The 18,412-nt window shown below is 36.4% G+C and overlaps 1 protein-coding gene across 1 annotated transcript in view; it reads right to left on the bottom strand.

Annotated features, from left to right (window-relative positions):
* Positions 1–18,412, bottom strand: part of LOC306883302 (netrin receptor UNC5A-like) — a 217,337-nt gene that overhangs the window by 86,969 nt on the left and 111,956 nt on the right. The window lies entirely within an intron of this gene.

The raw sequence follows: 18,412 nt of genomic DNA, 5'->3' as shown, positions 1-18,412 counted from the left end.
GGACGGTGACGAGTCTGCTTACAGACAGGAGGTTAAGGAGCTGGCTGTCTGGTGCAGTCTCAACAACCTGGAGCTTAACACGCTCAAAACTGTGGAGATGATCGTGGACTTCAGGAGAAACCCCCCTGCTCTCCCCCCACTCACCATCATGAACAGCACTGTGACTGCAGTGGAGTCATTCAGATTCCTGGGCACCACCATCTCTCAGGACCTGAAGTGGGATATTCACATTGACTCCATTGTCAGGAAGGCCCAGCAGAGGTTGTACTTTCTTCGCCAGTTGAGGAAGTTCAACCTGCCACAGGACTTACTGAAACAGTTCTACTCTGCCATCATTGAATCCATCCTCTGCACCTCAATAACTGTCTGGTTCAGCTCAGCTACCAAATCTGACCTCAGAAGACTACGGAGGGTAGTCCGGACTGCTGAGCGAATCATTGGTACAACCCTCCCCACTCTCCAAGAACTGTACTTTTCCAGAGTGAGCAAAAAGGCTGGTAAAATCACTCTGGACCCCTCACATCCAGCACACAACCTCTTTGAACTTTTACCATCTGGTCGACGCTACAGAGCTCTGAGCACCAGAACGACCAGACACAGGAACAGTTTCTTCCCTCAGTCAATACATCTCATGAACACTCAATAAATAAACGTAGAACACACAACTAATACATTATCCATTCACCACACTCACTTATTTAATTTTTATTTTCTCATTTTTAATTTGCACATACTTGACCTGTACATACATAGTCGCCTATATTATATATTGTGTATTTTTTTTTTTTTTTTGCTGCTGCTTTGTACATTGGTTATTGGCTATTTCCTGTTATTTTGTTTCATTACCTGTGTCCTGTCCTGTTACTGTCTTTCTGTTGCACTGTGGAGCTTCTGTCGCTATAACAAATTCCTTGCATGTGTAAACATACTTGGCCAATAAAGCTCATTCTGATTCTGATTCTGATTCTGAAATTGAAATGTCTAATTTAACCTGGCTTAAAAAAGTAATGTGTGTGAAAAACACGACAAAAGCATAAAGCAATAACTCAGAATTACGATCCCATCTCCACAGGGCCTTTTTTTTGAGGGTCTAATAAACAACCCATACAGTAATAGTAATCAGTTAATTAATTGGTGGACAAATTCCTGAATACTGAATAGTTCAGTATCATAAAAGATATATATATATATATATATATATATATATATATATATATATATATATATATATATATATATATATATTATGACTACCACTGCATAATATTATAATGTGCACTATATCAATAAACCTATCCCAGCTAAATATGGCATAACAACAAGAACAAAATAAATAAATACATAATAATAATAATAATAATAATAATTTAGTGGTCTTATTGTTATTTATAAAAATGAAAAGTTCCAAAACTATTTTATATTTTAATATTTAAGATTAATATTAACTTAACAAACTAATTAAATAAATAAATAATAATAATAAGTATTATTATTATTACTATTATTATTATTAGTAGTAGTAGTAACTAAATAAATAGTAGTAGTAATAATAATAATAATATTAATTATTATTATTATTATTATTATTCGATATGTCAACAAAGCCTCAAAGAAAATTCTACATTTTGTGTTTCTAATTATTGTGTGAACAATTTCCAAAGGTGTGGATGCATTAAGCTTAAACTGTGAAAACAATCAAATCATTAATCACAATTACATAATTAATCGCCAGGCAACATTTCATATAATCATAACAGCACTATATGAGTCATATGAGAAATATGATTATGTTTCCTAAGGGTCACAGACAGGTGGGCTGCACCTACAGTAAGATTTCACAGCAGCTTCTGTAAGCGTGTGTGTGTGTGTGGATGCATGCGAGTTGTTAGTTAATTCCTCTTCCAGCTACATTTTCTGGCCGCATGAGCCATGGTTGGCTGTAGCAGGCCAGCAACCAAGAATAAATCCAGCTCTGACAGAAGGTATTCCTCTGTTGACAATTTGCACCTCAGGTAATAAATTATCAAAGCTACAGATAAGACACTGAGACGGTCCATCTGCTAGCTGATAGCACTGGAGCTAACAAAAATCACATCAGCCTCATTAAACCTCCATTTCTGTCAAGCTTTTTAACCAGAAGGCATATCTGTCAGCAAGTAGCTGTTAAGGTAAACCAATTAAAGACTGAGTACGGCCAAAATATTCTAAATAGCTCCAAGCTAAAGACCTACCAACCCATGAAAACCAGCTGGCATCACACTATCTTTTGGGTTTATCTCTCTTAAAAATGTTTGCTAGCAGACAGGCGTTTGACAGCATTGCAAAATAAGTGTTTTATTAACCAAATGACAACTAAGACAACTAAACGAGTCTCCTGTGACCACTTGTGATCAGATTTTTATGAAGGGAGGGTTGTGCGACTATATACATCACTTAACTCATCAGAATGGCATATTGACAAAGCAAAAACAAAAACAAAAAAAAAAGTTGGTATACAGTAACAAGGTTGTTGGCTATGTAGGCTATTTAAGAAGAAAATGACCACCAGATTAAAAACTAGTAATTAATGAAAAATTGCAAGAGAATTGCTGCTCAATTATCATCAATCATTACTGGTGCTCAGTTATTAATAATCAAGTTTCAACAGATTTTTCTGATTAATATTTTTGTGAAAATTTGAATAGAAAGTTCAAAAGAACAACATTTATATTAAATAAAAATTTGGATCAATTTAATGCACCTCTGCAAAGAAAAATATTATTTTATTGTATTTTGTAATACTTTTTTTTTAAATATATATCTTCCACAAAACATTAGGTTGTAAAAATAATTTTGAACATTTATAACTGTAAGAAATGTTCCTTGGCCAGCAAATATTAGAAGTGACACTGGTGAAAATTCAGTGTTTCTATCACAGAAAAAAAAAAAAAAACATTTAAAATATATTGAAATAGAACACAGTTCTTTTAAATTGTAATAATATTTCACAATATTACTTTTTATTGTATTTTTGATCAAATAAATGCAGACTTTGTGATCTAAGAGACCAAGAGGGATGTCACTACCAGATGTAAACGTGCCGGAAACTGTTTTTAGATAACATGATTGATGAACAAAGGATATTTCTGAAAGCATGAATCTTTAGGGAGCAGTACACTGACTGTCACAACCGCTTTCCCGAATATCATGTGGCAATCTAGACCTACTCCAAATCTGTTCAGAAACCATTTCCTGTCCCAAACTACCTCCTCTGTCATAATCCAACATGTGATTGGAGCTCAAGCTGACAAGGAAGAGCCGTATGTTTTGATATTTGTTTGAGTGCTAAGTGAGTTTATACTGATTCGTTCCTAAGGGCTAGTGCACACAAAGCACAAACTGTCTGTCATCCACCCGGTTTCTCTACCTATCCAAAATCTTCACAGACTAAGCTGTCACGTCCCCTCCCTCCTCTCCCAGCGGCTGATCTATTTATAAAGCAACGTGAGCTGAACAGGTGTTGATCTGCATCAAAAATCATCTTTCTTGATTGGTGACAGTTAAAAATTGTCTTGGTGGATTGTTTATGTTTGGAAAGGCTTGAGTGACAAGCAGAACTAGTCACAGAAGCTTTTTTATTTGTTTGCATATATATAATGTATTACAGGGCTCCAGACAAAAAAAATCGAGTAAGGAGCCATTGGCTCCTATAAAAGAAAAACTTAGGCGCCAAATAATTTTTTTAGGTGCCACAGAATAAAAGTGGTTTATTTTATTATTATCATTTTATTTTTCCCCCTTATTTTAACATTTCAATCATTTTGTCATGTGTTTATGTCTTATCTTTTCTAGGCTTTATCAGCATTTTAATCCATCTTGTAGATGATCAGGTCGATCGGGGGACTAAGGTTCACTTAAAGTGTGAATTAAATGTCTTTTACAACTTGAAATATACAGTCACAAAGAATTGTTCGTTACACAGAATCTGTACCAATATCATGGACCATAAGCATCACTTGGCAACTGAGTGCAGTGCAACCTATAAATGTTGTCACATCTTTCACACATTCAGTCTGTTTTTCTTCATTAGTAAAATGCAATTTTATAGGAGATGAATCATGTACAACAGAATAAGTAAAATATGAATATGCAACAGCGCATAAATATAGCAAAACGCTCCTCTTTATAGTTATTTTTCTAGCTGACTGATGAGTTTATGGACACTGAGTGGTTATTCTGAGGTAAATGTATTACAATGCAATGTTTACAAGCTTTATACATTTCCTCAGTTTGAAACACTGAATGAGCTTTTACATAAAACATTTCAGTAAGTTGTACTATAGGCTTTCTTATTGCCTACCTTTTGATCATGTTCATTTCATACTATAGTAGTAAATCGAAATATATAATGGGTTCACTTGCTGCTTTAACTGAGGTGCTAAAGAGATCGCGCCTGAGCATTAAGTGCGATACTCTCCGCTCGCGCGATCCGGGCGCATACACGGACCGTGTGGACGCGGGGTACTGGTGTTTATATTACCGAAAGTGTGCGCTTGTGGTCCGCATTAAAGAGCACCCAAACCGCATAATTTGAATTTCGTAGCATTTTAAAGCTGATACTTTGTTTATTAAAAAGTAAGACAGCACAAAGCTTTTTGCGATTACTGGATGGCAAGTGCGCTTCAAATAACAGGAAGTCCATGCATTAACAGAACATAGACTAAGATCTCGATAAGAAGAAGCCATAGTAGTAATGATTATAAATGAGAATTGTTGACGATATTGCCAGTATCCACAGAGCTGACAGCTTTACCTGTTGAAGTTTGTTCAAGTTGTGCATGAAATAGACATGGCTTTTCTGCACTTGCACTTTGGGGCTGTTTACACCTGGTCACTTCATGCATTTTTTTCCTGATCGGACAGCTATCTGATCCTGAAAAGACCAGGTGTAAATGCCGTCCGAAACGCATTCGAGACGGATATAAATCCAATCGCTCGAACCACTTCAGGAGGTGGTCTGGGCGAAACCGGACAAGTGTAAATGCATCTGGTTGTTGAAACCACATATGGTAATTTTACTCCTCCCATAATATTAAAATAATAGACGTGTGAGAGCGTTTTATAGGCTATATGGCATGTTATAGTCAGATATGACAGCGCAATGCAACAAGCATCACCGCGGATGAGTAGCGGAGTATTTCTTCAGCAAGCGACGCGCAAACTGAATTAACCTGAAAGTAAGTCGCAGACGCTCAACACACAATCTTCTTCATTAAAAGTAGCGAGACTAGCCTATCTTTCCAGTGCTGATGCCGCGCGCTCTCTTATCGCGGTCTCTGATATTGAAATTAGCTGATAATTAATAAAATTATCCATTGCTTTCATTGACGTGAACTCCGTTATATTTGCATATGAAGCGGGAATTGAAGAACGGATTTATATCCGTTTTGCGAAGAAACATTTATGTGGCCAAGTGTAAATGGGGAAACGTTTTAACAAATCATATAGATATCCGATCAGAGAAAATGCATGAAGTGACCAGGTGTAAACAGGCCCTTTCAGGTCTCTCTCACTGCGTTCAGCAGACTGTGTGCGGCAGAGACGAGGACTGTTTGAAACTCTTTTCCAGTAAAACTTTGATGCGCATCGTCTTATGTAAGTTTAATACGTGAACATAACAAAAGACGTGAGCGCAAAACAATCGGGAAAAAAGTCCTTTCATGCAAATTATATATAGTCGCCAGTGGCGACCTCAGCAAAAACTTCACTCGCAAATTAATATTTTTGGTCGCAAATGCGACCATTTTAGTCGCAGTTTGGAGCCCTGTATTAACACCCATCTTCACCTGCACAATGCTGTTTTACAGTGTTTCTACACACTAAATATGAGCAAAAATATCAGTTTCGATCTTTCTCATTAGGGGTAGATGGTATACAAGATAAAGACAGAAAACAGTAGAAATTTCCAAATATTGTTTGCAAAATGGTCATGATGCAAAATGCTGTTACATGGAAGGGAATGAGAATTGCAATCAGAGATGGAGGAAGAAGGCGGAGCAGCAAAAGATGTCAATCAAATTATTCGCTGTTGCCCTTAGTTACAGCTGCAATTTCTGTAAAGATTTCCTAGTAGCATTTGTTCTGCTTTATGAAATATGTAGAAAAAAACAACTGGATTGACTGAAATAAAATCTCAAGTACATCAAAACGCTAAATCAGGCAGATCATTTTGAATCAGGTTTATCATTTTGAACTAAATCAAATTGAACTAAAAAAGAAAGACTCATTTTTGTTTGGACAGAAAGAAAATATATAACATAACATATATAACAAATAACACTTATTAATAATATATTTTAAAACAATTATTTTGATACAGTATACAGAATTTTGGGAGCCATTTATAAAAAAAAAAAAAAAAAAATCTGTATGATACTTTGGACTCTAAAAATGTATATGGCAATATCTTTATATATATTTGATTTATTTTTGTGTTTTACTATTATTATATATATATATATATATATATAAAAAAAAAATTCCCATTATAATTTTTTTTAAATCACTCATCCCTTATTATTCTTGAATGCTTTAAATCAAATGGCCAAATGGTTGATTAATAAAATAAAAAATAAATAAAATAAAATAAAATAATTGATATTATGACTTAAATATGGATCCAATTTAAAGCATAAAATTCAATGGCAAAACCTTCTTTCACCAATTACTGTGCTTCTGTGTACGCTACGGTGCTACATGGCAGCAAAACGACAAGCATCCATGACATGTGTCACTGGAAACCTCCCAATGTATGAATATTCCCATCACCGGCCCTGAGGATGCCACATACCATTTTCTATGCCATTCCATGAGCATTTTTCAAATCCTGAACTACATTTCCTCTCTTCACTCCCATCACTGCCATTTTAATTGTGAAGTAAACAGCTCTATGGTGTCAATCTTCATTTCCTTCAACAAAAAGCAACACATCTTAATGGTACAGTATTGATAATCCATTGATCTCCTAGTGCACAGTGAGAAAAAATAAATGCTTGAATCACTTTCACAGGCATGTTGTTAGTCTAGATTGCATTCTGTGCAACAACAAGGGCATAGCTCTTGATCAAAAAGTAATTACTTACTAGCTGTAAGCTATGGGCTGAGCTGAAATGGATTGTGGGAGTGCAGACTGTGTGTACTGAGAGGAGCTGTTTTCATCGTCCAGCAGGACTTCTGTTGTGCCAGACATTTCCTCTCAATGCAGAAGATTTTGGGCACATCGGGTCAGTGAATTAAGCCAGCTTGAGGTAGCCAAAACAGCCATAATCACATCTGAATAACTCAAAGATCAGAGCAGCCCTCTATAAACCATCACAGCATCACAAGGTTATTTAGAAAATGTGTATGTTAAAAAAGAAATATATTATTTTCTTTTTTTTTGTATTTGCTTTGAAATGGTTCAAAAGTGTGTGTGTGTGTGTGTGTGTGTTTTCCCCTCAGTCAAAGGAACCATGATTTCTTCTAAATAGCTATTGTAGCTAATTTGATTACAATCATTAAGTAGGCTATAATGGATTATTTAAATGATTATTTAGTTGGTCTCACTTTATTTTATGGTCCAAATCTCGCTATTAACAAACCATTAACTATGATTTATACCTCAATAAACTCCTAATTTGCTGCTTATTAATAGTTGGTAAGGTGTTAAATCTAGGTATTGGGGATTAGGGATGTAGAATATGGTCATGCAGAATATGTGCATATTCTATAACATTATTCTTTAAATTGCTTATATGGGCTTAGTCATAAATGCTTTAAATCAAATGACCAAATAGTTGATTTAAACAATAGATAAATTAATAAATAATGTATTTTTTTTAATAATAGGCATACTTATAAGCAACAAGTTAGTGAGAATTGATCCCTATAGTAAAGTGTTAGCAGATTTTGTCATTAAGAAACACTTATTTTTATTATCAATATTGAAAAAAGTAGTGCTGCTTAATAATTTTGTGGAAACAATCTACTTTCAGTATTCTTTGATGATTAGAAAGTGCAACATTTATTTGAATTGGAAACCTTTTGCAGAAACGTGAAAGTCTTTAGTGTTTTCTTTATTTTTAATTAATTAATTATTATTATTAGTAAATCATTATTATTATTTGCAGAATAAGTTTTAATTTATTTATGAGCAAAACGTTTAATGCAAGTCAAACTATGGCAAAACCAGAAAGTATTCCTTAGAAGCACAGCACACATTCCCCGTTTAACTTTTAAAAAGGAAGCACGGCAGACTAATAAAACCCCGCACACCCTGATTTCCTATAATTATGAAGAAGCCTGCAATCAGAGTTCAAATTTGCAAATTTGGTAAAAAAAGCTCTGGCATTTTAGTCTCAATCTACAGTGCAATCTAGTGCAATCTACATAAGACACTTGGTAAATGGTTTGTTTGTGGTCCATGGCATGCCATCTGAACCCAAGATTAATTTAGGCCTGAATCCAACGTTAACAAAAACTTATTCTCACAGATTGATGTGATTTGATCCTCAAGACAGCCTGTCCTTAAGGAAACTGATTTACAGTCAGCAACTGCTTGCGTGTGGTCGGTTTCTACAGTTCCTTTATGAAATATTCGCAGTAATGCAGATCCTCTCGCTGGTGCTGACCCGGCTAGGCCAGTTAATGGATCTGTCTGCTCGCTGGATTACTGGAGCTGTTGACCTTGCCATCTGCTCCTGATGCCTCAACGCCAAACACTCTCCCTCTTTGCCATTCAGACAGGATGAAATACAATTCCCATTAAAGGGAAAGTTGCTAATAATGCCTTATCAATTAGCCCCATTGCAATTGATTGATGTCTAGCAGGTGGCACGAGACAATTATGTTCATTTAGAGGTACACTGACTGTCCTCGCCTCCTACTCATTCTTTCGATGCTCATTATAGCCCCGGCTGTGGAGACATCAGCTACTGACTAAATCAGCCCTCTAACAACCCATTAAAGATTGCTTCATCACTGTTGAGTCTCATCTTTTTATTTCTACATTGTTAGCAAGATGTTCTCAGATGTGTGATAATCTTCATTTGTAGTCTTTATGATATTTGCTCTAAAAGTAGCTGTATAATACAAAATAATAAATGCATACTGCTCAAAAGTTGTTTTTGAAAGAAGTTTAAAGAAGAATAAATGCAGCTCACCAAGGCTGCATTTATTTGATTAGAAATACAGTAAAAACAGTAATATTGTGAAATGCTGTTACAATTCAAAATAACTGTGTTCTATTTCAATATATTTTAAAATGTAACTTATTCCTGTGATAACAAAGCTGAACTTTCAGCATAATTACTCCAGTCTTACTGTCACATGATCCTTCAGAAATCATTCTAATATGTTGATTTGGTGCTCAAGAAACATTTATTAATATTACCAATGTCGAAAAACAGTTGTGCTGCATAATATTTTTATGGAAACCATGATACATTGTTTTTCAGGATTATTTGATTGATAGAAAGTGAAAAAAACAGCATTTATTATTATCATCCTCTATAACATTATAAAGGTCTTTTCTGTCACTTTTGTTTAATATAATCCTTGTTTAATAAAAGTATATATTTTTTTAATCAATCAATCAATCAATCTTTCTGACCCCCAAAATTTGCATTAAATATCTTATAACATAACATTAATGAATGCAATTTTTTAAAATCTTCTCTTCAAATCACCATGCAGTCCAGATTAAACTCCTCCATGGTCATGTTTGACAGCTCTGTTAGACTTTTACGTTTAACGAAAAATTTATATTATTTAATGTCTTCACATCAAGTCTATAAGTGCTTTTTCCAGGTAGGCCTAGTTTCAATCCTGAAAAAAAAACAATGAATAATAATGATTTCTGTAAATGGAACCCTGTGATTTCTTTTCTTTCTGTTATTCAGTAAATGTATGACCAGGAGGCCTGATGTTTCAAGAAATATCCTAGCATGTCAAAGAATGGTTTCATTTAATCAAAGACAATAGAGTCTGCATGAACTTAATTACACTGTTCAAAAAATCAATAAATGAAGGCAATCAGATCCAAAGGAACTTAATTTACTTAAATTCATTTTCATTTGATTGAGAAAATATTATCAAAAATTCATGCTTCAAACTATAATTCAGATTTGACCAAGAATCTCATATAATCAAAACCAGGATTTCCAAGAAGTCAAAGAGGCTCATGGGAAAATTTTAATTTAATGCATATATACTAGTCAGTGAGGTATCTTTTGCAAAGAACTATCTCTAAAGAGACAAATATTTCAGATTTTTTGACAATTACTGTCAAAGTGTTGCCACAAATGACCGTATAAGTGGGAAATGAGATGGTGTCAGGTAAGACAGATTGTATGCAATAAAAGTGATCACGTTCAAAGCATATTCATCTCCTATGAAAGCCTTTTGGAGGCATCAAATCAAATATAATCAGACAATCCGAAGCATTTGCAATCTTTCCTGCCTATTTCTGAGACTGCAGTTAGTTAAACGAGAATATTGCCATAATGGATCAGCCGGCATCCAGGTCTGGTCCATGCAAATCCACTGTCATCACTGATTTCTCTTTGAATGGATATGTCTTCATCTCTCCCCTGTCTTAGCTTAGTTTCCTCAGACGATGAGAAACCTTTGTGTGTGTGTGTGTGTGTGTGTGTGTGTTAAAGCAGAAGGGAAGAAGCTTTGAACTGGCCAAAGAAATACAATTGAGATAAGTTACTGGAGACAGGTAATGAGAACCAATAGACTCCCAGGAAAGAATCGATAGTGGACACTGATACACTGGAGAGGAAGGACACATCGCAGCATTATTCTTCATTCGAGTAAATGCTGCAGATATAAGGGAAACGTGCACCAAGCAGACAGATAGTTGTCGATAACTTGATATTTGCAAACTAAAACATCCATCGATGAGATCAAACTGCCTCAAGGTACCAATGACTGAAACCCTGATAATAAAGAAGGACTATACAGTCTGAGTCTTAATGGTGAGGGCAGAAATATGATGAAGGCTGTGACATTTTGAAGTATTGATAGTAAATATAACATATTGATATTGTGGGGGGAATCTCATTAAGAAATATACAGATCATTTTTCACCCCAAAATAAAAAAGACAAATGCAATTTTTTTTTTTGTATTCTGATTTCTGATTTTCTATTTTTTTTTTCTATCTACTTTTTTCTATTCTATTTTTTTCACATTTTGAAACAATCTCATTACTGTAATACAGTAATAGTTAAATGATCCTGTCTGGAATCAATTTCTTAAATTTAATTATGTACTACAAATACTACCATGATGGGCAAATATTTTAAGCACCCTTAAATCATACTGTAGTGAGTGGGGCGGGGCCGAGAGCCGTGGGAACGGAGCGAGGCCGGTGGAGTTGATGATAATGAGCGACACCTTTTGTCATTTTTATTTGTTTTGTGTATTATAATTATTACTATTTAAGGTTAATTTATTATTTTTTGTTTCAGTTTTAGTTTTTAGTTATTTTAATTCCGTTAGGAATTTTAGTTCTTCAACTTAAATTAAATGAAAATAACTTAAGGTGTTTATTATTATCAGTTTTGGAATTTCAGCTTTATTTCAATTAACAAAAAATGTTTTAATAGATTTAATTAACGATAACCCTGACAGCACTTTTTTTGTAGCATTCCCTCAATTATAAAACTTTTTGCATAAAAGCATCATCTACATATAAAAATGTAAATGCCATGACAACTAAGGACAAAAACATGTTTAGCACAATGACACAACCTAAGACACAATATCCATATAACACTGATTTCCTTTGCACCTGAGCTGGCAAGACAAGAGGAACTACTTTGTACGCTCCGCTTCAAAGAGCTGACATATGTTTGAGTTGTTTTTCTATTCAAAAGGAAAAGTCAGGAGTCTAGTTTACTTCCCAGCACTAACTTTGAGCCAGACTTTTTGAAACTACACAGGAGACGATGCCTCCCGCTGCTCGCCTTTCAAAACACTGCTGACAGCACAATGTGGAAGTTGGGAGAGATCAATGTGGGTACCTTCGGAAACCTATACTGTTGGACATCTGTTTGTCCTTCATCTCTGGCCAAACGCTGGCCATTCATCAGCAACACACAGGCAAGAGGAATGGGGTGTCATGTTGAGACCTTGTACTGTCTCACTGTTGACAACAGACTGTATTTAAACAGAGCGACAGTTACCAAAGTCATGCAATGCTTCAGCTAACACACCTCAAAATAAAAAAAAAGAATCTTAATCACTTAATAAACGTAAAATTTCTAAAAATCCAACAACATGAATTTACTTGAGGCAAAATATAGTGACAGTTACAAACAAACTGCAAACTGTTCTTATATTAAAAATTGTTTTCCATTCATTTTCAAGTTTTTTTTAGTTTTCAGATAATATATTGAATCAAATATGTCTCACCCCATTAGTGATTTCTTTTTTCTAGTTTAGGCAAAAACCTCATTAATGTATGTCTCAGAATATAAGCCTTTTACATTTTTTTTCATTCATTTTTGAAGGATATTTATTTAAAGTATTCACATGATGCGATTTCAAATTTTCCTTTCTCTTTGGAGTGTCAGAAAGCTGTTCATGCATAGATAAGATCCCTGAAGTTGCAAAGACTAAAGTCTCAAACCCAAAGAGATATTCTTTATAAAAGTTAAAATAAACTTATTCAAAAAATCACTTTTATAAGGTGTTTGAACACAGTTGTGTGGCCACAGTGTGTGAAAACAACCAGCCTATAATGTTAAAAATCCACCAACTAATTTTTTTATAAAACCAATAAATCATAAACAGTCTCTGCAAAAGAGCTGTTTCAGATTCTCCCTCTGTTCACGTCACCGAGGGGAAAAAGTCCCGCCCATTTGTGACGCTCTCTACCCTATTAGCATAAACACAGCCCTGAGTGAGAAGCTGTGGTCCGCCATTACTGGAGATATATACAATATCAGCACCAAAGAGGCTTTAAAAGTGTTGTGTTTTGGGATTCACTAATGAACATAGGAGTCGCCATAATCTCCCCTCATCTGAGCCGAGGACACTGTGGTTAAATTTTACTTTGAAGGAAACATCCCGGAAAAAAACGGTAGCGTATGTGTTTAGGAATCAATACCTACGCTTCGTGTGCGAATGTCAGCTCTAGACAACGTATCACATGTTTGTTTCCCAAATTGCCCTTCTGAAAGAGCTTCTTGGCACTCTGTAAGGCTTATTGCTAAAGCTATCATTGTCTCTGCCTGTTTTCACTGCTGCTGCCAGAATGATCGTGAATAGGAATGTGGTAGTTAAAAGTTGCACATGAAAGCAATGTGAGTCGATCGGTTGAAGTTGTCGATCTCTCATAATCAGAAGTGGGACTTATAAAGTTTGTGATAGCATGAGACCAGCTATGTTGTTATTTTTATCCCACCGTGCTCCCCGTCTGTATAATTCATAAACGTGAATTTATTATGCACAGTATAATCAGATGACAGACTTTGAAACGTTAGTGATATTACGTTCAACATGGAAGCTCCGAAGCTTGTATCAAAAAAACAACACATTTCACATTGAAGCACTGTATCGGAGTTTGATTCGTTTTGAGAAAAGCACGTGATCTATGAAGTTTGAAGCTTCATTCCCCTGAAAACCACGTGACTGCTTCAGTATCTGGTTCAAACGAAGTGAAACTCAGTGCTGTTTTCTTTACATTATGTTATATTTTTATATGTATTAGCATTGTTGTTTTATTTTTTTAATTTATTTTTAATAGAATATAATATATATATATTGGGCTCAAAAATAAACTTTGGCTATGAAACAGTCTAAGGACTGAGGCAGAGTTAAAATAAACAGATCATAGGTTTAATTTATGAATTTATGTTTTATTTATTTTACTTAGTGCCAGTACATACCGACACAAAGTAATGACTTTGAAAATAACCATTATTTATATAGAATATAAAACAAAGAATCAGTTGTAGAGCCAGACGTGAAACCAGCGGCTGTAATGGAACATAACACTTTGGAAGTTGTTATTCATTTTTATGACCACTAGATGGCCACAGCATAAATGCATTTAAAGCAACATACTCAAATTCAGCGCGTTTTAGCTCATATTCTAAAAGTGGCAATTTTAACAAGCTATACAATTTATCTGTGGGTATATTGAGCTAAAACTTCACGTATACGGTCTGGGGACATTCGAGACTTATTTTACATCTTGTAAAAAGGGGTATAATAGGTCCCCTTTAAGACTTGACCAGGCCCACCTAAAACGGCTCATTCAAACATGCCCCCACGTCTATGTCACAGTGTGGGGACATTTGCAAAACACTGCCCAAACGTATACGCAAAGAAAGGGGGTGTGATTTTTATTCTCGCTGTAGTATTGTTGCTGCCATGTCCTGGAGACGCTGTGAAAGTGAAACTACTTTGTTTGGGCTTTCAAAAGAGGACACAACTAGAAATCAGTGGTTAAGTTGTATTTACAATACTGTTCCAGAACAGTTCAACCCAAATATTAGAGTGTGTGCAGCGCATTTTGCGGAGGACTATTTTCTGAACCTGGAAGAGTAGCCTACAATGCTGACTTGCTCAAAGGCTGTTTCTATAAAGTGGGGCAATGTCAACTTTGCAAGGACTCACAGCCTGTAAGTATGTGTTCTTATTTAAAGATATTGCCACTGACTATTCAAATGCGAGTTTTGAGCTGTGTAGAGTAGTGCTTGTTGTTGCAGACATTGTAATTTTTAATATTAAAAAGACAGTATACGTCATTATAATCAGTAATAAAGTCCCCACTGGATGTAACAAATACCTCGTTTATAATGAGTTTTATTGTTTTTGTGTCATCGCGCCGGGACACGGCATCACAATACGGTAAGGGGTGTAACATTTCCATCTTATGCTTGAGGTATTCGGCCAATCACAACGCACTGGATAGCTGGCCAATCAGAGCACGCCTCGCTTCTCAGAACGATGAGCTTTGTAAAAATCGTCGTGTTTCAGAAAGGTGGAGCATTGAGGAGCAACAATAATGTACAGTATGTGGAAAATAATGTTTTTTTAACCTTAAAGCACATAAACACATTGCATTACACCAAATACACAAAATAATGTTTTTTTTAGCAACGTCATATGACCCATTTAGCATGTTAATATGTTGTGATTTTGTAAACAGTTTCATAATCCTTCCAGGTGGCAAAATATACACTATGTAAGTGATGTACGACTGGCTCAGGTGACAGTCAAACAGACTAGCCGACTTCACATCAGCACATGAAGAATGTGCATGTGCATTCAAAATGTGACTCACAGCTAAATACATAAACAATGTATTGTCTGCCAAAAGAAACTGAATGTTAATAGTCTAGTGTGTGCATGTGTTATGGACAGATGACAGGAGTTTATGCCTGTCTGCTCTAATACCTAGCAGCATATCCTCCATCTTAAGAAATGCAATGTTCCCCTGAAAATTGTTGCAGCTCCTCCGCAGCATGTCATCTGCACGTCAGCTCTCCCAATCAGCTGTCATGCTGTGAATTGGAGGTTTTAAGTAACAGATCACTTCTGAATCCTAGCACAAGCGTGACGTGAATCCCTATGCCCCTACACTGCCTCTGCCAAGGAGCGTCAAACAAACACACAAACATCTGCTCGCTGAATGCTGACGAGCCGTTCCTCGCCTCCACCTCCCGAGAGAACGAGGGGAAGACGGCGAACGGGAGACACAGAAAACCCTTTAGGAAATTATTTTATTCTACTGACGCTAGGAACAATTATTGTAGAAAGCTGAGCTGAGTACTTGTCGGCAGATCCCAATCAATCATGAGACGGAGGAAAATAACAGAAAACACAGCATGTCCACATAAAAGCAGGTACAGCTGAACAAATTGGCTACAGCACCGGCTACATCTCTTAAACTGCTCTCAGAGGGGAGAGTGATTAAACCTCAGAGGAATTACAACACAAAGCTGCCTTGAAAAACAAGTAACAAATCACAAACTGCAGAGAAACCATGCTAAACTCGTTTGAGGGAACTGACACTAATTTAAAAAAAAACAGATAGTTCAAGCTTTAAAATATTATTGAGCAAGATTGCAAGACCTAAAAACCAAGTAATTTGGGACATGCGGCAGTGACTTATTCTTTTCATAAAATAGCAGCAAAGGCAATATGAAAAACCAATGTATATTAATAATAATAAACAACTCTTCTGCCGAGTAATGTAAGTCGTTGGACCAACCACAGGGGCTGTTTATAGTTGCCAAGCAACGTAGTATCTTTGAACATTAATATAGGCTGTCTCTATCCAATCTCTAGTACAATAGTATATATGCTGCTCAGGGAGTCAGTAATTTTTAGTCAGAATCGTTCAGTGAACCAAATCAATCCCTAGAAATCCCCAAAATGCATCGTAAAACAACAGTGAGCACCGACTATATTCACACCAATGTCTTGCAAAATTCCTCACAGTATCCCATCTGCCTCCCTCAATGCCTGATTATCTTCTTCAAGCTAATCAAAAGAACCTTTCTTAACCCATTAGCGCCACGCTAAACTAGTAGCAATAACCAAATGCTACTGAAAATTAGATTCTGCAGTGGATGTGATCTTGCTTTATGGCGGCCCAGAGGTTCACAACACAACAAAATCTCCACAAAACAACGAAATCGCCACAACACAATGCATAGGACTGATTTTGTTGTATTGTGCTAATTTCGCTGTGTTGCGGCTTGTTTCCATTGTGTTTTGATAATTCCATTGTGTTGTGGTTTGTTTCTGTTGTGTTGTGCTAATGTTATTGTGTTGTGGCTTGTTTCCGTTGTGATGTGCTAATTTCGTTGTGTTGTGGCTTGTTTCCATGGTGTGTTGCAGCTTGTTTCCGTTGTGTTATGCCAATTTCGTTGTGTTGTGGCTTGTTTTCATGGTGTGTTGCAGCTTGTTTCCTTTGTTTTGTGCTAATTTGGCTTCTTTGTGTTGTGGCTTGTTTTCGTTGTATTGTGGCTTGTTTCTGATGCGTTGTGCTAATTCCGTTGTCTAACCCTAACCCTAAAAATCAATTAAAGGAGTTAATATTAAACATAAAATGATAAATATGTGCTTTGTGATAATTTTTGTTGTGTAATAGCCTACCCTACACAATAACACATGACAACTTAAAGGAATAGTTCAACCAAAAATTAAAATTAGCCAAAGATTTAATCACCCTCAGGGCATACTAGGCTTGTCTGACATTCCTCTTTCACACATTTACATTTATTCATTTATCCAAAACGACTTACAATTGCTATACATGTCAGAGGTCGCACGCCTCTGGAGCAACTAGGGGTTAAGTGTCTTGCTCAGGGACACATTGGTGTCTCACAGTGGATTCGAACCCGGGTCTCTCACACCAAAGGCATGCGTCTTATCCACTGCGCCATCACCACCCCAATATAACTCTGAATGTGTTTCAGACAAACACATTCAGAGTTATATTCCATATTGCCCTGTCTGTTCCAATCTGTATTATTGCAGTGAATGGTGCCCTTGTTTCTGAATCCGAAAAATCCATCATAAAACTACTCCACACGGCTGAATGAATGTATGATGAATGATGCATTTATATAGCGCTTTGTGTATTGCTGTACACCCAAATTGCTTTACAATCATGTGGGGGGGTCTCTCCTAAACCACCACCAGTGTGCAGCATCCACTTGGATGATGCGACAGCAGCCAGACTACAACGGCGCCAGTGCGCTCACGACACACCAGCTACAGGTGGAGAGGAGAGAGAGTCATAGAGCCAATCAAGTGCATGGGGATTATTAGGAGGCCATGATAGACAAGGGCCAGTAGAGGGAATTTGGTCAGGACACCGGGGTTACACCACTACACTTTACGAGAAGTGCCAGGGGATTTTTAATGACCACAGAGAGTCAGGACCTCGGTTTAATGTCTCATCCGAAAGACAGTGCTTTTTGACAGTATAGTGTCCCCGTCACCGGTGTTAGGACCCACACAGACCACAGGGTGAGCACCCCCTACTGGCCTCAATAACACCTCTTCCAACAGCAACCTAGTTTTCACCGGAGGTCTCCCATCCAGGTACTGACCAGGCTCAGCCCTGCTTAGCTTCAGTGGGCAACCAGTCTTGGGCTGCAGGGTGATATGGCTGTGGCGTATGACGTAGGCATAACAAAAGGCGAAGAGGCGAATTCAGAAACGGACACCATTCACTGCAATTATACAGACTGGAACAGACAGGACAATGTGGAATATAACTCCGAATGTGTTCGCCTGAAAGATGATTGTCAGGAAAGCCTGCCCTGAGGGTGAGTAAAGCTTTGGCTACTTTACATTTTTGGGTGAACTATCCCTTTAATTTCAAACTTTTAATTAATTAATTTATTTTTAAAAATATA

This window comes from Barbus barbus (genome assembly GCF_936440315.1).
Source record: "Barbus barbus genome assembly, chromosome: 17".
Classification (NCBI taxonomy): Eukaryota; Metazoa; Chordata; class Actinopteri; order Cypriniformes; family Cyprinidae; genus Barbus; species Barbus barbus.
Note: the sequence above shows the minus strand (reverse complement) of the source record. Positions and strands in the feature narration are given on the sequence as shown.